The sequence below is a fragment of the Ictidomys tridecemlineatus genome, unplaced genomic scaffold, assembly GCF_052094955.1.
Source record: "Ictidomys tridecemlineatus isolate mIctTri1 unplaced genomic scaffold, mIctTri1.hap1 Scaffold_36, whole genome shotgun sequence".
Classification (NCBI taxonomy): domain Eukaryota; kingdom Metazoa; phylum Chordata; class Mammalia; order Rodentia; family Sciuridae; genus Ictidomys; species Ictidomys tridecemlineatus.
In genome coordinates, this window is record NW_027522439.1 from 1,443,419 (window position 1) to 1,467,813 (window position 24,395).

The window sequence follows — 24,395 nt, forward strand, 5'->3', positions numbered from 1 at the left end:
ACATTAATCTCCAATCAGAATTAGATTCAAATACAGAAAGAAGAAAGCTTTGTCACTCAAGGTACTTCACTGTGTTAACCCAACCTCTCCAGCTGAGAATATGAAGGGAAAGGAAAAGTAGGGTGATCCACAGTCATTTTTCTTCCAGTTCATTCAAACTCATTAACAAACCAGTTGGAGAAATTGTTCACAGTTATCAAGGTGTAGTAAAAACAATTGCACTGGTTCTGTGTAACATATCCCCTGCTTTGGTATTAATGAACACAACATGGAAGTGTAAGTTCTCCAATGTGACTTGTTCATAAGTTTGCATTAAGAATTGATATGGCATACACCTAATAATTTAAAATGTTGCAATAAGAAGGACAATTAAAAGACAAAATGTACCATGGCATTTGAAGATATCACAGAAGAAAGAAATAGATTTCTGTGGCATAATGTCAATGGTAGAGGTCACCTACTTCTAGACAGGAAGTCTAAGTTTTCATTTTGCATTGGGCCTGACAAATTACACAAGGTACCCAAAAATATCAGTAAAAAGTTGTATATTTCCCTGGAGAAAGTGATGATTCTAGGATTTGATGACATCAATTTAAAAATGAGCCTTAACATAAGAAGGAGGAAGAAAATGAAGAGTAAGAGGAGAGTCTGCCAAGGTGTCCAAAATGTGGATGCCTGACAAATGATGTAAGTACTAAAGTAAAAGATCCTGAAAGAGTGAAAGCTGGAAAAAATATAAGCAATAAAATAAAAACCTTTAACAGTAAATTATAAGTGAAAGCAACAAATGAATATATATTTATTAATAAAACATAATTGACTTCAATGATAAAAACTCTTGGGAACAGACAAATCTTTCATATAGAAGAGTTCAAAACAATGCAGGAGAATAGCATCGCATCGCCTCGGCCCGAGCGCCGGGCGAAGAGCTAGCCTCAGTTGGCCAGATGGCGAAGCTGTCTGCATCAGGACTTCCCGCTCTCTCCCTGCCTGGAGCCGCGCAGCTTCCCTGGTGGTGGCGGAAACGACGGAAAGCGCCTTCAGCGGACACTCACAACGCCCGGACCTCGCAACGTGCGCTCCACTCAACCCTTTCTCGGCCCACCTGGCCGCCCGTGGAGGCGTGAGGCGACGACGGGCGAGCTCCTAGAACAGCGTTAGCAGCCGCGGCCTCCGGTCCTCCCTCCGCCTCCTCCTCTGCACCCCCCCCCTTCCCTCCTCTCACTTCCCGAGCTCCAGCTTGTCCAGGCCACGCTCAGCGCTGCTGCAGGAACAAAGAAGGACCCCGCGGCGGCGGCGGCGCCACCACCTCCACCTGCGGCCCCGACCCGCTCCTGGCCCGTGGCGGCGGCTCCAGGCGCCCGGCGGCTTATCCTTCCCGGAGGCCTCGGCTCAGCCCTATGGCGCCGGTGTCGCGCGCGACCTCGACTTCTGCATTCCCTCCGGCCCCCGCAGGCAGAAAAATATGGCTCAGGAGACTAACCAGACCCCAGGGCCCATTGCTGTGTAGTACAGGATGTGGCTTTTATGGAAATCCTAGGACAAATGGAATGTGTTCTGTTTGCTACAGAGAACATCTTCAGAGGCAGCAGAATAGTGGCAGAATGAGCCCAATGGTTTGGATACTCAAGTGTAGGATTGCAGCAAAGTGAAAGTGCTTAAATCACTAATCTAATTAAATGAACAGCCAGTGATTCCAACAGTCCTACCTCAGATTCTGCATCTGTACAGAGAGCAGAGGCTAGCTTAAACAACTGTGAAGGTGCTGCTGGCAGCACATCTGAAAAATCAAGAAATGTGCCTGTGGCTGCCTTGCCTGTAACTCAGCAAATGACAGAAATGAGCATTTCAAGAGAGGACAAAATAACTACCCGGAAAACAGAGGTGTCAGAGCCAGTTGTCACTCAGCCCAGTCCATCAGTTTCTCAGCCCAGTATTTCTCAAAGTGAAGAAAAAGCTCCTGAGTTACCCAAACCAAAGAAGAACAGATGTTTCATGTGTAGAAAGAAAGTTGGCCTTACAGGATTTGACTGCCGATGTGGAAATTTGTTTTGTGGACTTCACCGTTACTCTGACAAGCACAACTGTCCATATGATTACAAAGCAGAAGCTGCAGCAAAAATCAGAAAAGAGAATCCAGTTGTTGTGGCTGAAAAAATCCAGAGAATATAAATTACTACTTGTGAAGAGACTGAAAATTTGTTTTTATTATAATATATTGTAGGAAAACATTAAAGAGCAGATGCATGGCCATTTTCCTTTTAAAAAAAAAGAATAGCATTGCTTCCTGCATGTGGAGCTTAGTAACCTTGTCATTTTAAGGGTGGGAAGATTCCAGTGACTTGATTGCAACAAATAGTGAAGGAATAAAGGAAAAGTATTACATTCCCAAAGGATGAACCTGGCACAAACTACCTTTACAATGGGTGGACTGTAGTGCTTCAAATATTTCAGTGACCATCAGATAACCTCATCATTCTGTGACAACAAGGCATTTCAAATCCATACTATTTCTTCCAAAATTATTTAATCAGTTCTCTTTATAGGTGATTAACAATGACCATTTTCATAAGCAGGAAACAAACCATAAGGATACTCTCTCCATCAGTGTTGAGTGCCTACCTTGCAGTGATTAAATGGAATAATTAGTTTTAATTTGTTTTTAATTAACAAATATTTATTGCACATGTTAATGGAATCAAGCATAAAATTTCCAAGTGCATGGTACAAAATGATTATATCTAGTTAGTTAGTTCTACTTTCATCCCTTGCCCTGCCACAGCACCCTTCCTACCCTCCAGAAATTACTATTGAGCTTTTATATTACTACTAAAAAATCAACTCTAGGGTGTAGGTGGCAAACATGGTAATAGAAAAAAGCTTTCTGCAGCCACAAAAAACATTTGCAGAAATGAGCTCTCCCCACATCTCAGACACCATAAATGTTAACACCTGGCTGACTCTTCCTTTATTTTACTGTACACAATCAGAAAAATGATCTCCAGCTATTGCCTTCACTATGCTGACCATATTTTTTTCCATATATCTTCCATTTGGCTTCAGTTCCCACCACATGATAGGGGTTCCACTGAGATCTTCAGAAACCACTATGGCACCAAATTTCAAGGTTCCTGCTTTGTCACCCTGTAGTTCACTTTTTAGTGGTTTTTAGAACCAAAGTTTCTGCCTTTCATTTTAAAATCATCTCTTCCAGAAATCCATGTTATTACATTTTCCTGGTTTCCTATCTCTTTAACTGGATGCCCTCACTCTCTGTCTCCTTCATATAATTTTCTTCACCAATGCTAAATATAGGGGTGTCCCCAGCTCAGAGAAATGCTCCCTGTAGCCACACCCTGAGTCATGTTCAGTCTCATGGTGGTATTTTCCACATTCCCTTGATTTCCAAATATTCATTTTTTTCCCACTCCTCTCCTCTCATGTTCAGACATGTTCTTGTGGATATCAAGGAGAAATCACAAACATCAACATAAAAGCCTTCTTCAAGACTAGCACTCTTTTCCCTGCCTCATGTGGTTTTTCTGCTCCATACAGGATTGGGTATCAGCCACTACCCTAGAGTGCTCAAGTCAAAAATTCAGCAATTGTCCTTGATCTTTTCAACATTACACTCACACCAATCCATCCCCCAAACCTGCTTATCTTAAAGACAATATTATAAACATGTATGTGTGAAATAGGGACCCAGAGAGATACATGTATTCAAACTTGTTGCTTTATAAATATACAATTACATTAAGTATTTGTACAATTACATTAAGTATTGATAAAATATATAATTATAAATAAATAAGTCATGTTAAACCACTTTTATTCCTATAACCAAGTCATGCCATCATTTTATATAATATATATAATATTGATGATCACATCCATGGGGACAAGTTCTGCTAAATGTACACAAATCCTCCTCATATTGAGGGACTTAAAAGCTGCTTTTGCCAGAAAGCACTGAATATTCACTTAGATACCCAGTGGACAACTACAAGTGAGATAACACTTGGCATCTCTTAGATATATTTATTCTATTTAATGGTTTATAATAATCACACTATATAAAAGAGAATGAAATACCTGCAATATTAGTAAGGACTCCTGAAACATCCCAGGCACAATGGGTGTAGGAAGAGGCCATGACTAAATTGAATCCCTTTTCCTACTTCTGAATAAAATTTGAAAAAATAATATATGTTCATACACACACACACACACACACACACACACACTGGGTAGTTATTGTAATACTCCCTTTCATAGCTGGATGATTAATTTCATACATACAATTAATGAAGGTTTGTACAAAAAAAATAAAAAGCTGCTTGTAAAGCAAGTACTGAAGAGTTTTCTAAAATGTTTCTTAACCAAGCCAGACAATAAATAGGCAGATACTCTGGTGGAAGCTAGAAAAATGTCAAAAGTACACTTCTGGTGCCATCTAGTGTCTAATTAGGACTTAGCACTTCTAACAATGGGAAAGTACCCACATTAAGCAGAGCAGTAAGTACAAGTAGGGATGAGACAGGAATTCTTGAAACCTCAAAGAGAAGTGGGGAGATGAAACTGGAGAAGCAAGCAAGGAAGGGATCCTTAAGGAGGCCTTTATCTCACAGGTAGGAAAGGACTGGGGCAGCTAAATGACATGGTGAGGGGTGTGTTTTAGAATAATTGAGAAGGTAAAACATTGCCATGGATGGTAACATTAGATCAGATGCCTAAAGGGGGTCAGTACTTCATGTTTCTTTAGTGCCTGAATTCTTGGGTCAGTCCAGGGGAATGGTAGCCCCCACGAAAATGAGAGCAGAGATTCCTTGCTGTTTTGTTCATGTCTGTGTCCTCTCTGCCTAGGACAGAGCCTGGTAATATAGCTTTTTTTAAACGCAAGGAGTTATGTTTCCATATATAAAATTAAATGAAGGCTGCAGTTTTGCCTAGAGGTAGAGTGTTCGTCTATTATGCATGAGACATTAGGCTCAAGCCTCACCATCACATAAAAATAAAATAAATGTATTGTGTCCACCTACAACTAAAAAAGAAATGTTGAAAAGAAAATAAAATACTAAATGATAATACTGTCAAAATAGATCCCCTGCCCCACCCATTGCAAACTGCCTTTTAGAGAATCATGAACCTGGAGCTTGGCCTTACACCAGCCTGAGAGGCAGACATCACTTTATGTCCTACTTTACAGACGTAGGGAGTTTTCCAAAGTAGCACCTGGAAAGAGTCAAGGCCTCTTCCCTAATCAATGCTTTTTTTTTCATTGCCCAGGTGCTAGGAAACCTCTGCCTGTGAGTGAGTGAGTGAGTGAAGGGGACTGTGTGATCCAGATCAGGCTCCAGCAAGTGATGGCTGCATCACAGGCTTATCCTCTCTGGACTTCAGGGTCTCAATATATAAACAGCAGGCACCAAGAAAATTCTCTGTGGACACACCAGAAAACTTATTGTTCCCCACAAACAAAGTGTCTCAGGAGATATCCCAAGAACCCCTTCCAGAAACCCCATGGGACCCAACCAACCTGAAAATATAGAAAGTACACAGCATCCCATGAGAGGGAGGAAGATAGAAAGGCTGTGCCATGGCATCTTCAGCCTCCCTCCATTGCCTCAGTGGGTAAGAGGGGAAACTGAGGCCCCCAATGGAGCAGACCCTGATGTCATATTACTATCTCAGAGCCCAAAGACCCTGCTTCCCCTTTGGGTCCACAGTGACTCCTGACAGAATTACTGGATGCCTCTTCTGACTCCCTTTGCCTCCTGTGGATGCACCCACCATGCCCTCTGCTCCTGCACCACTGTGCCTCCTGATTCCTAGGCTGTGCTCTCCTAAGTGGTCCTGGGTGGGGTGCTGCCTCCCACGTGCTTTCCCTGTCTTCTCCCCGCCCACTGTTCTTACGAGCTGGGCTCCACTCACTCAGCCTGACTCTGCCTCACCAGCTCTGCCCACTAGGTCCTCTCCATTTTTTTCATAGACTCCACCCAGCATCTGGCCTCTTAGCTGCACTGTTCTGCAGAGCCATGCCCACTCCACCCATTTGATCCTCTGCATTCTGTCCACGTAACTCATCCTCCGATGACATATTTAACACTCTGGGATTGCAGGTTTTTCCCTCTAGCCCTGGAACCTTGGTAGTCTGGCTTGGCCCAATTCCACCAGCATCCACTAACATACCAAATGGCTCTGCTCTTCTTCATTAGCCATGGTTTTCCATGAAGTTCACTCCTACACCAGCCTCCCTGTCACCTGGCTTCTCCATTGCTCCTTGAAAACTCCATCTGAAATGAATGAAAAAGATCTTGCAGAGATGCCCACGGTTGTGACACCACTGAGTCTAAGGGACAATTACCTTTGGGCTCTGGTCACGTTTGAACCCCACATCTTCAATGGTTCACCTTGAACCACTCTGCTCACCACAGAGTATCTCCATTTACAAAATTCCAGCTGATGATAATACTTTATTTGCATAAATGTGAGCATGTTTTCAGCACTGTCTTTGTATTATGGATGCAGAAGAGGCACTGTCAAGAAACTAGCAACGTCCCTGCCCTATTTGTGAAAGATCCCAGCCAGATTAAAAAAGCATGTTTTCAAAGAACATGGCCTTCTTCTTTTTTTTAATGCTCTGTGGCCTTCAGCACCTTCTCTTATCCTTTCAACACAGGATGGGCCCAGCTACTTGGCAAACAAGAGTCATCTGTGATCTCTTCTGCAGCCAGCCTGGGGCATCTCAGAATGAGGGAGCATAAGTGTCTGTTCATGGCCATCTTTCTAAAGGTTAAGTCTCAGAAGAAAAGCCTCTTTATAATGACTTATGTATAACTATTGTTTTTTTCCGACAGCCTGACTCAATGCTGTCGAGATAGGGCAGCAGTTGGGGACTTGGGTTTCAAGCTGCAGAAACTGAACTGGGTGCTTTTAAAAAAAATGCTCTAGATGACACTGGGGAGGTCAAGGGAACCTGATGGCAAAATTCAATAAAACCAGGAGCTGGGTTTTGCCAGGTGATCTCAGTGCCCCAAACCCCTTTATAGTCTTTCCTGAGCCTGCTGCTATATGAGCACACTGGAAGCCTTTCTGCTGTTGCTTTGTCGCTGCTCAGATTCTTAGTCTTCAGAGAAGGGTTCTGGTTGGCTGGGTATAGGTATTGGCTGAGAGTATAAATTCTTCACATTAAAGTAGGTATTGAAGGATGAGTTGAAGTATGCTAAAGAACAAATGGAAGGACATTAAAGGTAGGAACACCATTTGTGACCTCACAATGAAATTTTGTCTTCTCAGAATCACATAACCACACCATACCAGGTGCTTTTCTCATCATGTCATTCTATGTCCACAAACCTTCCAAAAATAGTGCCATATTTTGGGAAACTCTTTGCATTGTTCTACAACAATGCTAAAGACTCCTATAAAGAATTCAAAATATACAGTCGAATACTGAAAAACTGGCCAAAGGGTGCGAATATTTCCAAAACCCAGTGCCTCAAACACCAAAATTTACATTAGGTAGTATCATTTGTCAGGCCTTTTTAGTCACATAGATTGGAGGGTAAACAAAAAAGCAAGGGTGGGTAGAAAGAATAAAAAGAATTTAATTAAAATGTGGGCTGGGTTTGTGGCTCACTGGGAGAGTGCTTGCCTAGTGCACATGAGGTGCTGGGTTATATCAACAACACCACATAAAAATAAAAAATAATGTCAAAAATTATAAAAAAGTTATTAAATATGAAAATAAACCATTTTAACTTGAATTTAAGAAAAAAACCCAAAATTAGTAAAAGTAGTTGCTAACATGACATATTTATTTTGTGACCAAAGTGCTTGTTTGATATAAGACCACACTAATATTGTGATTAACAATGTGTCTCAAAAGTTAAAAAATAACATTAAAAAAAATCTGAGGATGAGGCTCAGTGGTATGTGCCCCTAGGTTCAAACTCTTGTACAAAATAAAAAAGAAAGAAAAAAAGAAAGAAAAAGGAAAAAAATGTGGTTCCTTTTTCTTATATTTCATATTGCAATTTTAGCATTCATTTTCACCTATAGTGGAGGCTGTGAAAAGTCTCTCACACATATGTCCATTCCCACATTTTGCTGTCAGGCTATTGTTTTATGTCAAGGTCTATACTTTACCTTCCACCTCACTTTAATTGGAAATCTTTTCAAATCCTAGGTTTCTCTGGAGGCAGGGTTCATCTTCAGTCCTTGGACTCTGGCTTCTTCCTTCTGTGTTCATTTGGATTCCAGTCTTTTTTAGAGAAGACCCACTTCAAAAATGGGAACAATAAGGCTTGCTTAAAATCACTTTCCTAATGGTCCATCAGTGCAGGAATTGAGATTGGGACCAGTGTTAGCCTCTTGTGGAACAGGTCTCAGGAGAGCCATGGGAGCCCTGAAATTTTGGACTTGACTGTTAGCATCAAAAGAAAAGATACTCACTCTCTGAGAACATTCTGGGGCAGGTGAGGGATCTAGGAGATGACTCAGGCCTAACTCTGCCCCAAGGGCTCAGATTAGGTAAAGTCGAGGTTTTGTGTTGTACTTTCTTTCCATCCCCAGACCTGAATAATAATTGGAGACAACGATGGCTGGTTCTCTTGGCCTACATTATTCCTGTACCTGAGGACAATGAACAGAAAGTAAAAAAAAAAAAAGGAGAAAAATCAATGCATCTGTCTTTCCACTACTAGAAAAATATACCCATAAAATACTGAAAAAGATTTCCTTTTACTTGAAAATCAAAAAAGCCCAGTGGTTGGCAGTCTGGGCTTCTATGCCTATCCAGCTATGCCATCATGCCCCAGAACCCTTTCTGTTTTTCATTCTGCAGTCTATTCAATACAGCAATCAGGGGAAAAGGAAGAAGGAAAAAACAAAGATCTAGAGGACCAGTTGCTTCCACTGATATCTCATTGGCCAGCACAGAATCATAGAGACCCCTATCTGCAAAGGATATTGGGAAATACAGTTTGTTTTTCCCTTTTAGTTTGGGTTTGGTTTTGTTTTTGGTTGTGGGGACTGAATCTAGGATTTCTTAAGCACTGAACAACCATCCCCAACCCTTTTTATAGTTTAGAGACAGCGTCTCTCTAAGATTTTTAGGGCCTCACTACATTGCTGATGCTGACCTTAGACTTGTGTGCCTCCTGCCTCGGCCTCTATAGTGACTGGGATTATAGGCATGTGCCACCAGGCCTGCCTGGCTTTTTTTTTTACATACTGGAGTTGGGTCCTGTGGGAGGCCATCCTTACACGTGATTTGAGTAACCTCCCTGGCTGGGTGAGAGGCACTTAAACACAGCCTGTGTTAAAAAGCTTCCCCACCCTTTCCCAGGTCCAAGGGCTTGTCCGTGCTGAGCCATGCCTGGCCACTGACCTGAAGACCCAATTGCCAGCCCTGACCTTGGGATGCTGCCCCCCTTATCCTTCATTGGATGGGATTTTCCCTTGAATTTTTTGTTGCCCAATAAAAGCTCACTCCCTGGCGTGCTCTCCCTCCCTCGCTAGTCTCTTCTGTAAACCTTGCCACCACATTAGGTGGCTGGAGGTGGGAACTAGGAGAAGCCATCTCGGAGCTGCATTAAAGGTATGAGAGTCTGTCTCTTTAATTTAAAACTCTCTAGCAATTTCTTATGCAGCAAATCTTTCATAAAGCTCACGCTAGTCTCGTGGCAGAGGAACCCAGAGCAAGGCACATGGGAAACACTGGTTTTACTATTGAACTGTACTTTCAGCCCTAAACCTGTCATTTTGAATTATTAGAAACCCATTTTATAAAATAGAAGGTCCCAGTAGAATGAATTAGGGATACCTGAACCTGGACCTTAACAACTAGTTGTGCTCGTGTGGCTTAGTGCAGGCCCAGTGCGTTGTCACACGGTGGCATGAAAGGATGGACATGCAGTGAGGATTGTGTTCTCATGGGCTGTTAAAGGAGAATAGCTGAATAGGTGGCCAGGCTGAGATATTATTCTTTCACATGTGTTAGGGTGGGCATCTCAGGTGGAGAAGGGGTACAGGGTGAGTGCATTTGGGTGGTTACCCACTGAGATACATCTCCAGTTTTTTAAATATTTTTTTGTTGATAGATCTTTATTTTGTTTATTTATATGTGGTTCTGAGAATCAAACCCAGTGCCTCACACATGCCATGCAATTCAATTGTGCTACCACTTAACCACAGGTCCAGCTCATCCCCAGCACCTTTTATTTATTTGTTTGTTTTGGTCCTTCTGGGATTGAAATCTTGGATACTCCACCACTGAGCAACATCACCAGCCTCATTTTGTATTTTATTTAGAGTCTCACTAATTTTCTTAGTTAATCACCATTGTTGAGGCTGACTATGAACTCATAATCCTTCTGCCTCAGCCTTCTAAGCCACTGGGATTACAGGTGTGAGCCACTGTGTCTGGGTCCCCTTTCTTTCTTGTTTTTTTTTTTTTTTTGATACAGGATTAAATTGTTTCTCAGGACCTCACCAAGTTAACGAGGCTGGCTTTGAACTCTCAATACTCCTGCCTCAACTTCCACATTCACTGGAATGACAGGACTCTGCTACTGAGCCAACTTTAATACAATTTTTAAAGTTATTTATTCCATGGTAATATGGATCTATTGAAACTTACAATACAAAAACATACAGATAATATATTCACTTATTATAAATACATTTATAAGAATTAGCATATGCCATTTTTATAAAAATAGATGTCACAAAACTTACTCTCATTGACCAAATGTGACCCATAAAATATTTTTTTTTAAAGAGAGAGTGAGAGAGGAGAGAGAGAGAGAGAGAATTCTTAATATTTATTTTTTAGTTCTCGGCGGACACAACATCTTTGTTTGTATGTGGTGCTGAGGATCGAACCCGGGCCGCACGCATGCCAGGCGAGCGTGCTACCGCTTGAGCCACATCCCCAGCCCCATAAAATCTTGAAAACATATGGATATTTGATTTATATATTTTTATTCTTTTTCAAGATTTATTATTATAGACAAGTTCAAAACACTGAATGAGTGAATGCAGAGAATTATGTCAATTTCCCAAATTATTAATTGAGGATAATATTTAATTTTTCCTAGTAATGACATTTATTTTCCCACAAATACTGCATGTAGAATTTATGTGTTGAAGCTGAAAAGTTGATTACACAGAAACTGAAAACAGAAATGCTAACCAGATTTATGATAAGAATGAGAAAGGGACTGATTGTGTGTAAGGAGTACCAAAAACAGTTAAGATCAGAAAGTAACTCTTAAGTTTTAAAGCACAATAAGGTGATTATGTTCGATAATAACTTCTTAAACAAATTAAAATAGCCAGAAATTTGCAGGTTTCAAACAAAGAATAATAATTTTAATGAGATGAAAATTACCCTGATCTCATAATTACACACTATATACACATTTTGAGTTACAATAATGGGTCTCATATCCATGTACAAATAGTAGATTCCAGTTAAAAATTAAAATAAACAGAAATCAACTCTTTGATATTTTAACCAAATATCTACATTACCTCAGATTTCAAAGTGGTATCCTATGTTCATAAATGTTTCACTATTTTGGTTTTTCTTACTATCCTGTCTTTTATATCTAAAAGGTCTAAAGAGTCATGGAATGATTTAGCCTCATCCACATGGTTTTCTGATGACTGCTATTTTTTTCAAAACTTGTTTACACTTTATTTTCTTATTTTATTTTTTATGTGGTGTGGAGGATTGAACACAGTTTCTCACATGTGCTAGGCAAACACTCTACCACTGAGCCACAATCTTAGTCCTGATGCCTGGTATTTTTTAATATGTGGCTTGAAACAATTTAAAATACATACCTACTATTTCAGAACACTTGACTTAAAACACAACATGCCTTTTATAGAAAATACTCCATCAGATTAACATCAAATTTTCTGTATCAATTTTATGTTTGGTTTCTTTACTGAAGAAATACATTCTGCTTTCTTCAAGCAGATGAATATTGGGATTATATGGAAGTCATCTTTTAGGCTTGGGTCAAATTCTTGTTCTTTAATTAAAAACCTTACAATAGAATGAATTTGAGTCTATCTGAACTGTGACTTTAATTACCACCTTTATTCCATATGACTGAGGAGAAGACAATAATAAAATATTTCTACTGATATTCAATAGCTAGTCTTTGGTCACTTAAGACATTTTTTCTGGTCATGATAATAACATATATGCAAGATGGATAGCTACATTGAGGATTCAAAGACAGGCCTAAAATACCACCAAAAAGCTTTCTACAATATTGCTAGAATATTTTAACATTATGAAAACAATTTGAAGCAACAACATATGTAGCCGTTATTAAAAGAAAAGATTTAAATCTATTAAATCACATATATGAGGAACTGCATAATTAAACATAATGGCCAACATTTCTACTGAGGACTTTTTATTTCAGAAACACGTCCATATTTGATACTTGTTCTTCTTTCATACACAGTACCTCTAGGATATATGTAATATGACTCCGTATATGTCATACAAGATGATCAGATTTAGCATCAAGGTAACACTTTAATGAAGTAAAAGATTATAAATACAAATCAAAAAACCGTCTTAGAGGGCATGATTCTCAGTGTCATCTTAGATAATAAATTAAAGGCATTATTAGGTCAGGTAGTAAATGGTCAAAAGACAGCACTAAAAAAATACATCTTTGTGCACACCTACTACGTTAAGATTCATTTTTTCAGATGGTTGCAATTCTTTACTTTTGTGCAATCCTTCCATTTCAATTCACTGAAAATTGTAGAGTTTTCAATATGTTCCTACTGCTTAATCAAGAAGAGAAAGATGAAATCAAAGTAACACACTACCCCAGAAAAACCTCAAGATGAGATTATATCAAGAACTATTTTGATAATATATGGTAATTCTGAATCTATAAGAAAGCCTATGTACACTGGGAGCACAGTTGCCATTACATAATTCAGACATAATTTGGTAATATTATTGGAATGGCACCTGGAGAATATTAGAGGGACTTGATAACTGAAGTGAGAAAAATGTGTGTTGGGTGAATCCACATATATCCCTGGTAATATGATAGGTTGAGATTGATGAAGATGACACTATTTGAAACAAAGGCTTCTCCTTCATTTTCTCCTAAGATATATACTATTAATATGGAATAAGAAAAAACATGAAAAAGATCAACAAACTATATTATTTTATTAGTAAAAAAGAAACATTTTCCTCTGAAGTTTGCCTTGAGATTTCAGCTAACACTATAATTTCCTTCTGCAACTTCACATTCCTTTTCTAGCACACAATCTACTACAAAAACTTTACCATTGGTATCTTGGCCCTAATACATCTAGGGATGCTCATAATTATGGGATTCATAGTTACAGATATTTTTGTCTCAGAATTTTGGAGATGACATCAAATAAGAATTAATAATCTACTTTTACAGTTTTTTGGGGGGTGCTTCTCCATTTGTACCACCTGCCCACTGAGTGTTCTCTATGACACCACCTTCAGCCCCAGAAGCTCCTGCTTGGCAAAGTTCAACCATCAATTCTCACATCAGAGCCTGTGATTCCTTGTTTCTTTAGGGTATTCTGCATGTTCTTGAATGCTTGATTCGTATTCTCTTCTACTGCCATCATCAATGCTACCTAACATGATCTTATATTTATTACTGTATGCTGAACAATTGTACCAATGTATTACTTTCTAAGGCATTTATTTTCAATATTCGTGGTTTTGCAGGAAGTCTTTTTTTCTAAGACTCATTTCCTCGGGTCTTTCTAAAAGTCAATAAATAGATAAAACTCTAACTAAAAAATAAATGATGTTATCACCATTAATACATGAACATTAAAATAAATAAACAATATTTAACACTCTCAGGCAATAGGTATAAGGACTTAGATTACATAGATCAATTTGGTGGAAGACACAAACTACCAAAATGCATTGTATCCTTGGTGATCTTTGTACTGGGAAGAAGTGATTGGTTTCAGCATTGGACTCTCACCCAGCCATGGGTTTAGTAGAGTAGAACACTGCTGTTTTCTTCTGTAAGCATGACATGGTATCAATCATACGTAAAAAGAAAAAAATAACAGAAATAGGAAATGGTTCTCTCAGAAAAAAAAGAAATTACAAGCACATTCTGATAGTGCACAGAATATCCAAAAATGTGTCCTCTGTATACGGGGCATCTACAGAAAGCATGAACTTGTATACCTGCTGAGAGAAAGAAAAATGTTGCAACCCTCCTGCAAATTGGGCTTTATTATTTGAAAGTACAAAAAAAATAGCCATTGATAGAGCAATAATTCTTGCAGGATTGAAAATTGAATGTACATTTGCAAGAATATAAAATAGATTCCCAGAGCTATTCAATACAAAAATATTGTTAAAAATCAAATTCAGAAATAGCCCAAATGTCCATCATTTGTTTAGTTCCAACTTTGGTCTATCTATACCATAGAAAGTTAAGATTATTGCATATGTGGAGTGTTTTCCAGGTTGTTTCATTGAGTGAAAAATAAGGGGCAGACAGGATAAGGAGCACTCCCTTTTGGGTAAGAAAGAAATTTACATAATCACATATTATTGTTATTGCCTCCTACCAGAACAAGAAACAGTAAGAATATATACTAGAAACAATTAAATCAGTTGTTCATGAAGGGCAATGGTTAAAGATTAGTGAGGACGGAATATAGGTGAGTCTTCAGTGTATTTTAACATGGGTTTATATTTGAGCCACAAAGAAAAACCATGTTCAAAACATAGAGTTAGAGTCGCGGGGCAGGAACTTGCGCTGGCAGCTTGCTCTTGGAGATCTGCGGTGGCGGGAGCGGGCTCCAGCGAAAGAGAGAGCGCGCGGTGGGTGGGGCGGGAGAAAGTGGCTGCCTGGAGGACATTGGCGTTTACACATGGCAGAGCGTAAGAGTTTTGCTTTTCGTGTGAGCCTTTGAAAACTGTGCCTGCTGTTGACCCAGGGGTCTGCCCAGAGCTTCCCCTCCTCCGCTTGCGGCCCCACGGCGGAGCTCGCCGCCCGAGCCAACATGGGCCAGGTGGGAAACGGGCCTAACCCACGTACCACAGCCAGAGCCGCTTCCTGAGTGCCCATGGCTACGCGGGTGCTGACCATGAGCGCCCGCCTGGACTTGTGCCCCAGCCGCTGGCCCCGCAGGATGATCCTGTGTTAGCGCAGCTCAAGTCGGTGCTGGGCGCCACGAACCCATCTCGCGATGCGGCGCACTTCCCCGGGCGAGGAGCTGAAGCACCCTCACTACCACCCACAGGCGCAGCCAGCGCCCCGGCAGCCGCCACAGCCAGCGCTGCCTCCCGCCGCTGGCCCGCGGCTGCCTCCAGAGGAGCTGGTCCAGACAAGGTGTGAAATGGAGAAGTATCTGACACCTCAGCTTCCTCCAGTTCCAATTATTCCAAAGCATAAAAAGTATAGACGAGACAGTGCCTCAGTCGTAGACCAGTTCTTCACTGACAGTGAAGGGTTACCTTACAGCATCAACATGAACGTCTTCCTCCCTGACATCACTCACCTGAGAACTGGCCTCTACAAATCCCAGAGTCCGTGAGTAACATACATCAAGACAGAACTGTTACCATTTTCAGCCACCAAAGTGAAACGACTTCCCCTCCTCCTCCTCCGGCCCCAACCCAGGTCCTCCCTGAGTTCACCAATATATTAAGCTCCCACCAGACCTCAGCTCCAGAGGTGAACAATATTTTCATCAAACAAGAACTCACTACACCAGATCTTCACCTTTCTGTCCCTCCCCAGCAGGGCCACCTGTACCAGCTACTGAATACACCAGATCTAGACATGCTCAGTTCTACAAACCAGACAGCAGTAATGGACACCCTTAATGTTTCTATGTCAGCCGCCATGGCAGGCCTTGACACACACACCTCTGCTGTTCTGGAGACTTCAATGAAACAATTCCAGGGCATGCCCCCTTGCACATACACTATGCCAAGTCAGTTTCTTCCACAACAGGCCACTTACTTTCCCCCATCACCACCAAGATCAGAGCCTGGAAGTCCTGATAGACAATCAGAGATGCTCCAGAATTTAACGCCACCTCCATCCTATGCTCCTACAATTGCTTCCAAACTGTCAATTCACAATCCAAATTTACCTGGCACTCTGCCAGTTAATACGCAAAATATCCAACCTGTCAGGAGTAATCCCGATTTGGAGAAACGCTGCATCCACTACTGTGATTATCCTGGTTGTACAAAAGTTTATACGAAGTCTTCTCATTTAAAAGCTCACCTGAGGACTCATACTGGTGAAAAGCCCTACAAGTGCACCTGGGAGGGCTGCGACTGGAGGTTCACACGATCAGATGAGCTGACCCGCCACTACGGGAAGCACACGGGCGCCAAGCCGTTCCAGTGCGGGGGTTTGCAACCGCAGCTTCTGGCACTTGGACCACCTGGCTCGGACCACATGAAGAGGCACCAGAACTGAGCCGCCAGCGCCACGCTCTCTGCCGCGTGCGCCACAGTCTGTTTGGCAACCTTTAAACTACAAACTTTATTATTTATATATATATATAATATATTATTTATATATATATGAAAGAAAAGAAAAAAGAAAGAAAGAAAACAAAACAAAAAACTGGAAATGTATATTTTGTATATTTGAGAAAACGGGGAATACATTGTATTATTACCAAAGTGTTTGGTCATTTTAAGAATCTGGAATGCTTGCTGTAATGTACACAGCTTTACTCAAGCAGATTTCATCTCATGACAGGCAGCCACATCTGGCCTGGGTGGGGGTGGAGGAGGGGTGCGCAGTGTTTTTACCTCGGCACCATCGTTTAACATGACAGTGGTTAGTGAACAAATCACTTGGCAGGTACTGGGAAGAAGGATGTCTTGTATGTCAAGATTTTACTTGACGGACATCGTTTTTTGTCATTAATAGGTGATCCCTTAGAGGTACGTACTGTACCTGGAAATTCACAAATAGCCATTGAAAAATGTGTGTGTGTGTTTTTTTAATGAGTTGCCTATATTTGCTATTCAAAAATTTGTAAATATGCAAATCAGCTTTATAGGTTTATTACAAGTTTTTTTTTTTTAGGATTCTTTTGGGAAAAATCAAACTTCTTTTGAAAATAACCCTAAATACATTTACAGTTAGAATTTGTGATAAGATACCTCTCAAAACGTTACCAAATTCATTTCTTAGAGGGGAAGGAATAATCATTCAAATGAACTTTTAGGAAAAGCAAATTTCATGCACTGATTAAAATAGGATTGTTTAGTTTAAATACAAAATATTTTTTTATGAATTATAAATGGAAGAGCTTACAGATAGTTACAAATATACGAAAGTTGAACCTCTTAAAATAAGCTAAACAGTATCTTTTTTTAAAGGAAGGAATTAATGTAGTTTTCACATGGCAATATTGAATTTAGGATGCAGTTTTCATATACCAGGGTGTTTGCTCGTGCAGTACTGTTGGTTAAATGACAATTTATGTGGATTTTGCATGTAATATACAGTGAGACACAGTAATTTTATCTAAATTACAGTGCATTTTAGTTAATCAGTTGTTAATACTGACTCAGAGTCCGCCTTTAAATATTAATGATATGTTGAAAACTTAAGGAAGCAAGTGCTACATATATGCAATATAAAGTAGTAATGTGATGCTGATGCTGTTAACCAAAGGGCAGAATAATAAGCAAAATGCCAAAAGGGGTCTTAAATGAAATGAAATTTTAATTTTTTTTAAAAAATATTGTTTATCTTTATTTATTTTGTGGTAATATAGTAAGTTTTTTTAGAAGACAATTTTCATAACTTGATAAGTTATAGTTTTGTTTGTTAGAAAAGTTGCTCTTAACATGTAAATAGATGACAAACGGTGTAAATAATTTTGTAAGAGGCTTCAAAATGTTTATACATAGAGACATACCTACATGAAAAGCATAAATATGTTGCTGTTTTGCTTCTTTTTCCCTCTTATTTTTGTATTGTGGTCATTTCCTATGCAAATAATGGAGCAAACAGCTGTATAGTTGTAGAATTTTTTGAGAGAATGAAATGTTTATATATTAACAATTGTTTTTTGAAAATAAAAAGTGCCCAAAATATTAAAAAAAAAACAGTTAAATCAAAGGACAAAAATCAATCCCAATACACAGTTAAGAGTCTGACAACCTATGTGATTCTGCAATCTGTATTTGGGGTAAAAATGGGAGTTCATAACTCACTTGAAACTATTGTTCGAAGTATGATATGTCAAGAGCTTTGTAATGTTGTGAACAACCAATAAAAAAAAAAAGAGTCTGACAACCAAAACATTAACCATACTATTCTGTGACTAATTAATTTCTAACATTGCATGATTTCCAGAATCTTTTATTCAATGTGAACAAAATGTATACCTAAAGTAGCAATGCTTGCTGTGATGTAAAATTTACTGATCAGTAATCAGCAATAAAGGAACACAGGATTTACATGCAATATTTATTGTCAGCACAGCAAGGAACAACATGGGTTTTATGCTTTCTCCATTAGACTGGAGTTTACAAGGGCAGGGGTCACTTCTTACCTAGTGTGAGCAGCCTGGTGAATACATAGATATGGCTAATAACATATACTGAAGAATTCTTTGAAAGTTTGATGTCAAGAACACATAGAGGACTTGACGGTTACTTTCAAGCCCAGGTTTCAGAAGCTTGGCTATACACACTTGGGGAAAAATGACCAGTCCTAGATCCTGTGTGAGTATGTATTTTAATGTTGTGGTAGATTATCATGAGCCTAGGCAGACAAAGGTGGGGTCCTGCAGGTTATTAAGTCATGAAATAGAATTATTGTCATTTATTAAAAGAAAGCTGCAAAGAAACTTCTCAATTTATCCTGTGAGGACAGAGATGGTGTACTTCCTTTCTCCCATCACGCTGCTATAATAATCTATGGTAGACTGGGTGGTTTATAAGCCACAGACACTCATTTTTCACAGTGTGTAAGATCAAGGAACAAGGCAATTCAGTGTTTGGAAAGGACATTTCTAATTGGTAGAAGCTTTTGGCTGTGTCATCATGTGGTGGAAGAAGCCAGCTAGCCTGTAGCACTGTTCATTAGAGCATTAATTCCACTGATGAAGTCTTCAGACTCAGGACCTTAACACCTCCCCAAAGACTCACCTTCTAATACCATCACCTTAATGAAGAGGAGTTCAACCAAGGTACCCAAGGGGACACAAACCTTCAAATTAGAGCTGTCTATGAAAACGCAGGTTCTCAATAGTCAATAAACCTGTTGGAAACTTTATTTTGGACATCTGAACTTTCAGAAGTCAACAATTTTTTTTGCTTGTAAGGTATATGTTTCTAGTATTCTCTTAGAGTAGTCCAAACAGACTAAAATATATTTAAAGTGATAATTCTGTCTTTTCAATTGTTCCTTCAATATGAACTCTTCCCTGAATTTTATATATGTTATCAACTCTCTGGGCATCCCACCATGTATGTTCCTATGTACATGCACATACAACAGCAAGGAACTTGGGGCTTTTCACCAAGCCCAGTCCTCATCTTCTGCATTCCTACATGTTAAATTTGGGAACCACCAACTTGGTCCCATCCCTGCAAGGCAGGCGCAGGCCTCCTGTTGTGTAACTCTCTGAGCTACCTATTTAAGATAGGAATGAAGCCTCCTTCTACCTTGCACTCTGGACTCTGCTCTCACCTCCTCAGGGGCCCTGCCTGTATCCTGGTTAGAGCCAGGCCTCCCATTGCACCTGTACATCATTTTCCTGCTCTATTACCTGATCATTATGTGACAACACTTTACCATGCTCATCTGCGCATTTTTTCCTCTGTTCCCACAGCAACAATGAAGCTGCCATTTGCTAGCTGTGTGGCCTTAAGCAAGTTAACTCGACACAGCTGAGCATTCCTGTCTTGCAACATGGGTGTAAACATGGCTTCAACTCATGGAGTTTTTATTGCCAGGGAAGAGGTCAGGGATAAAATTCTCAAAAACAATCGTCCAGAACATGGTCATCAATTGCTCCTGATGTCATTAAGTGTTACCATAACTAGCTATCAACCCCACTTCACAACATGGGAAATATGAATCCTTGAAAAGTAAAAAATAAAATAAATAAAATAATTAAGTTCATGTGGCCAGTGGGCCCAGGTCTGCTCTGACTCTAGATTCCCTACCCCCAACCAGAGCTCAGGACAGAATGAATACAAAGGTGCCACATGAGGAGAGGACTAATGTAAAGTGGATAAAGGCAGTTTCATGAATAGACATAAGGGAAAGAATTGAGAGAAGGAGCCAAATCCTACATCTGACACTTGGAGAATCAGGAGATTTTACCTTCACATTGACTCTCTCTTCTTGAGAACAAAACTGTACTGAAAACAGACCACTAAGACAGGTTAGTCATCAATGCAGACAATAAAGGACACTCTGGAAGTTACCAGGCTGGTTTGTACATGTACAAGTAGTCAAAGCCACAGATTGGAAGACCTCAAATTGACCTTTTGCTTCCTGCATCTTCATTCCCTGGTTCACACAATGGCAGGCTGAGCTTGGACACTGAAGGTCCTGTGTGCTGGCAGGTGACATCCCCAGAAAATAGCATCCACACATCTTTTCAAAAGTTTACTCATTCTACTCAGCCATAAACAAGAATGGAATTATATAATTTGTGGGAAATGAATGAATCTGGAGAACATCAAATTAAATGAAATAAATCAGATGCAGAAAGTCAATTATCAAGTCTTTTCTCTCATATGTGAAATGTAAAAGAAAAATGGAGACAAAAAGAAGTGGATCTCAAAAAAATTGGAGAAAGGTAAGTTGAGTTTAGACTGATGGAAGAAAGGATAAGAGAGATGATTCAGATACTGAGAAATGAGACTGGTCAATGATGTTATGCCCATATATGTAGAGGTCATAAATGAACATACTAATAAAATAATTACAATGACCTAAATTAAATGAAATTTTTGGTACCAGTGATTGAAATTCAGTATGCTTTACCATTGAGAAACATCCCCATCAACAGTCTTATTTTTGTATTTTTTTTGAAAAAGGGCTTTGCTAAGTTGTTCAAGGCTTTGCCAAAAGAGCTAATGCTGGGGGCCTACAAAGCAAAAATACAAAGGCCTGTCATTACCCTAACTTATGGAGCACTCATTAGGCACTAAGTGCTAACTATCTATGACTTAATTTAATTCTCACTATAGTCTTGGGAAGCAAGTGGCATTAGCCCCATCTTAAAGATAAATAAATAGTAGAGAAAGTAAAGATCTATTCAAGCTGAGAGAGGTGGCACATGTCTGCTAAGCAACTCAGAGAGACACTGTCTATAAATAAAAATACAAAATAGGACTGGGGATATGACTCAGTGGTTATGTGCCCCTGAGTTCAATCCCAAGTACCAAAGGAAAAAAAAACTATTCAAGCTGCTATAAATATATAAAAGCCAGAAAACAAATGTATGATATGTACTCAAGACCTTGATTCATTAACATTTATTTTATACTAGTCGTAACGTCTAGGAACCTCCCTGCAAGCTTCATAGATTTAATGCTTGAGAGTATTCTTGAGAAATTTTTGTTTCATTGACTGGAGCTAAAGTTCAGGTTTCAGGGTAATTGACTCTAATGCTCACAATTTGGGATGCAATCACTTTTCTATTAAAAATCATGGAAACTTAGACAAAGAGATTGAATTCATCTGCTCAATGTTGTGCATCGAGTCCACAGGAAAACTAGGTGTGTGTCTGTACTTCTGTAGCTCTCCAAAGAGCTTTCTGTGACTCCAAAGAAAAGAAGACTCCATGAAGCTGGGGGGGGGGGACACAACCCAACCCCTCTTCCACAACTCACGCCACAATACTCCCAGGGAATAAGTGTACATAGAGGAGAAAATTACAGGTGGTACCTTGGTGATCAATGGACAATGTCATCCAAGGAAATAGGGCACAACCCACTTCAGCAAAGGCAGAGGAGTGGCTGGGCCAGGATGAAGGCTGACCTAGGGGATAAACTTTTCCATGGCACATGAAGCCCAGGGCTTTCTCCTTCCCACATGAGCCTTGCCTTATCACACATATGGTTGTTCAACTGTTTATGCCCTTCTTGTATTTTATATTTCTCTTGCATATGGCTTTGGAGGTATAATGCTTTGGCATTTCTTATAAATTTTTTCTGCAGCTTTCAAACTGCTTTAAATTCAACCATGTTGAAAATTACATGTAGATGTTACAGTTTCTATTTTATTTTATTACCATTTAATTCAAATTTCTAAATCTCTCTCAAAATATCTTTTTTTTTCATTTTTATGATACTTTATTAACTCTTCACACATTGACAATGGTTGTGATAAAGCAGTATCTTCTGACTCCAACACTGGAATTTTAGTGACCTGTTTGAAATGATTGTACTTTCTTTTGATTCTACACCACAAGTCTCCATTTTATTTTTTATGCTTTATATAACTTTATATATCATACAGACAAGACTAACCAAAATTACATGGTTTGTCTCAGAGAAAGGACAGGCTTCCCCTTTACCTCCATTAGTGAATATGAGGGCTCATCACAGGTTCTTTAGGGTTGCCTTTAAGCATGGGCTCTGACTCAGCTCCATGTTCAATATTCCTGTGATCTCCTCAGCCTGTGGCCTTCAGTAGTTGTTGTTGTTGTTGTTGTTGTTGTTGTTGTTGTTGTTGTTCTTCTTCTTCTTCTTCTTCTTCTTCTTCTTCTTCTTCTTCTTCTTCTTCTTCTTCTTCTTCTTTTTCTTCTTCTTCTTCTTCTTCTTCTTCTTCTTCTTCTTCTTCTTCTTCTTCTTCTTCTTTTTCTTCTTTTTCTTCTTCTTCTTCTGAAATTTCAGATTAATTTTAATATTTTACACAGAGCCTGAATCACAAAAAATCCAGTTTAGAAATGGTGGCATGCAGGAACAACACTACCCAGAAACCAGGTGCTTCATGTGAGAAAAAGTTAGGGAAGAGGAGCCTATCACACATGATAGAGAGAGGACCCTCAGAGCCATGGTGTTAACATGGGAGGTGCCAGAAATCCCTCACCCCAAAGTTGCGGCATTGTAAATTGTTTAATTGGACTGGACTAATTTGATCTTATTATCAGAGTAATAGCAATTTTGTTGGGACATGATTTCAATTTAGATGCCTTTCCAAATATGTTCAGAAAAAAAGTTTGGAGACCAGCTCTCCCAGGATTGCTGTTATCCAATAAACAAGAAGTAAAATTAAGAGACAGCTTACGTGTGAAACTGGGAAAGTCACAGTTCTGTGTTTTCCAAGGAGATTTTTGTCATATTTCTCTAGACAATAATATTATAGGCCTGCAGAGACAGAACTTAAAGATGTCTTTCCTTAAAATGTGAAACTCTGTAGGCTATTACCTGCACCACATCATCCTTTGCCTCATCCATCTGGATAAGAGCCTCTGCATTCTTAGATTCAGAAGTAGTGTGCAGTTGGGTTATGGAAAGGCTGTGGAAAGAGGAAATTTTAGTATACTAGTGAGGTTTATTGTAGACACAGAACAGAAACTTCAGCTCCAACAGTTTTACTCAATACAGAGGACTGTGTTCTGTATGGTACATTGAAGATATTTTCTTCTAACAATGTTTGCTTCTTTATACCCTCCTAAAATGAGTCCTTTTTTAATAGGTAATAATGATTAATTTTTATTTTTCATTTGTTATAAGTTTAATGAGTTCTAGTGATACAACTTACATATGGAAAGTCATCTAGAGATTTTAAAAATTACTTATTTGCATACATATTATAAAAGAAGACATGAGTTTTAACTTAATATTTAATAAACTTTTATTTTATTTTATTTTCATGTGGTGCTGAGGATCAAACCCAGGACCTCACACATACTAGGCAAGTGCTCCACCACTGAGCCATATCTCCATCTGTAATTTAGCATTTTTATTCATAAACTTGCTTCTGTAATATTAAAAAATAAAATAGAACTACTATTGATGTGAATTCTATAATTTGAGTAATCATAAGTTTTTAAATTTTTAGAATAAAATAATATTCTATGTTCAAAACTTCATTTCATAGAGGGCAATATCACAATGCCATAAACTACTTATATTTCTCATAAAGAGTTTGGATCCAATTTAACTCAAAAGATTAAAAATTTCCTGATCCTGTACTCTTTCAGTTAGGAAATGACAAATGAGAGGATCATGAAATAAGGGTTTGGAAGCACACTGAATATTTTTGAAAATCAAATTAGCGTACTAGTAATTTTCCATTCCTGAATTAAAAATACACAGGAATATAATTTCCAAGTTTAGAGGAGGAATATTTGTGTTCACTCGTTCTTTA

The 24,395-nt window shown here is 39.2% G+C and overlaps 2 pseudogenes; both read left to right on the top strand.

Annotated features, from left to right (window-relative positions):
* Positions 1-947: 947 nt before the first annotated feature.
* LOC144373352 (AN1-type zinc finger protein 5 pseudogene) lies at positions 948-2,187 on the top strand (annotated as a pseudogene).
* A 12,951-nt stretch (positions 2,188-15,138) lies between these two features.
* LOC144373338 (Krueppel-like factor 5 pseudogene) lies at positions 15,139-16,508 on the top strand (annotated as a pseudogene).
* Positions 16,509-24,395: the final 7,887 nt, after the last annotated feature.